Consider the following 2,338-nt stretch of genomic DNA (forward strand, 5'->3'; position numbering starts at 1 on the left):
CAAAACAGGATTGCTCAAGGTTGCACCGTTGTATTCAGCTAAGTTCCTAGATCACATTTTTTTATATGTTTTTTCTTCAAAAGCAATATTGTATAGTTTCATAAGTAAGTTGGTCTGTTCAAATGCAATATAGTTGCAAGGTTTATTTAACTGAGATTTGCAAGATGCATAGTATCCTTAATTTAGTTTGCATGTATACTTAGATATTTTATTAGAAGGAAAATGCCAATATAGTTAGATCACTGTCTAGGCCTCAGATTAGGTCTTTTGATATTTGAAACTTGAGGTTTTGTCTGTTAATTGCTTTAAGAAATTTGTACTTCCACTTAGGACAATTATTAGTTTCTATCTTTTGCTATAGAGCAGCATATCCCTTGGTGGGAATTGCTGCCTCCACCCGCCTCACCCGCATGGTGAGATTTTAACTCTACTATGCCTCCGATTTAGATTTTTTTTTTTTTTTGCATTCATGCTGAATTGCTTTATAAATTCATAGTAAGTCCGATTTGATTTGCAATTTTATAATAATTGCTTGTACAAATGTATTGATTTGCTTTTCTTAGCATTCGAAATGATTTTTCTCTCCAAAATAACTTTGACGTACTATTTCTATGGATTTACTTATCATTTTTGTAACAACTCATTCTACATTTGTGCTAAATTTTTCTTCAAAATTTGTGCTGAATATTGTATATATATTGGCTAGTTTGTGTGGGATTGTTGGGAGAGGAAGAAAAATTAGTCTTGTTAGTTTGTGTTGAGAGAGGCCATGGTTACTCGCATTGGTAAACGACAGTCCCACTCTAATCCATGCATGTCAACCCAAAGGCCATGGCGAGGCTGGTGCAGGGCTAAGCATGGTCACATGTAGCATCAAGAGATACATCGGCTTCTTTCTTTCTATTCTATGATAGCGGGCAACCCTGCAAGCACGAATGACCAAGTTTATATAATGAAAAAAAAACAACAGTTCAGAAGATGTCAAGCAATTTTTTTACAAATGTCATTTCTACTCTATGTCTACAATTAATAATTTCTATTAAGGTGTATATGTATTTTTGTTGTTTTGTTTCAAAAATACTTGTGGATGTGATTGAAGCATGTTTGCGGAATTGTATTGTATGGGCAGTTCTCATTTTTAAGGGGAAAAAAATCTAATAAGCTCTACATGTTATCGAAAAGCAATTCAGAGTAATTGGGTAAAGCAAAAATTTTGTTAACAAAAGCTATTTAACACTTTCTATTTGTTACTAAAGTTATGATTCGCATAGTAGGTATCACAAACTCAAGTTCAGTTCAGGAACCAAGCATTTTGTGCAGTTTAACTATCAAACACCCACCAGTTTGAAATATTCCAAATGAAATTAAACCATAGTGCATAAAACTAAAGATGCATAATCAGACAATGGGTCAGCTACAACACATGACAAAATCATAACACAAGCAACTTCATACTTCATACATTGCATGCCGCTTCATAGTTCATACATTGCATACTAAACCAACTCTTGACTACATAAACCTAAAACAACATACAACCATTGCAACAATTGCATTCATAATTTCATGGACTCTAGGCATTGCAGGGTTCAAAGAACAACTGAACTCCCAAAATATCAAAAGGCATGTTGTCCACTAATCTACACCATTTCACACTTCTACTAAAAAACACCCGACCCGATCACAGCCTCCACGAACAATCCGATTCAATCGACACACCATCGTTCGTACTGGAACACAGAACGTCATCCGAGCTCCAGTCAGCGGGAAGGACGTCGTCATCGTCAATGTCCTTGGATCCCGATGCTTCATCTTCAATGGGCACGCTGCTACTATCGGGCAAACAAACATGGTTAGGCATGGCAGTAACGCACAGTGCATCCTCGACTTGGAAAATAGGCCGCTCCAAATCTGCCGCCATGGAGTCAACCTCCAGCAGTGCCATGTTGAGCTCCACAGAAGCAGGGATGTTGTTCGGACTCAAGTTGTCGTTCGCAACCTTATTCAACATGGTAGCCGTCTCATGCACATGGTCCTGCATCTTCGACACAAGCGCGGAAAGCACTACAACGTCCATTTACAACACCGAGCAGGGGATTCCATGAGCACGCAAGTTGCAAGAAGTGACTATCGAGGCCATCGTTGCACGCTGGCGACGCGCACCCAGTCGGTAGATGTCAACCAACCCTTCCCTACCCAAGATAGATGAACAAACGAAGACAACGCCGATGCTAGTGGACCCCTCACCTCCCCCACTGCCGATGCCGCCCGACGCCACGCTCGAACACCACCACAATCTGAAACGCCACTCCTCCCCCTACCCCGCATGAAAAGCCGG

Source organism: Phragmites australis, chromosome 14 (genome assembly GCF_958298935.1).
Source record: "Phragmites australis chromosome 14, lpPhrAust1.1, whole genome shotgun sequence".
Classification (NCBI taxonomy): domain Eukaryota; kingdom Viridiplantae; phylum Streptophyta; class Magnoliopsida; order Poales; family Poaceae; genus Phragmites; species Phragmites australis.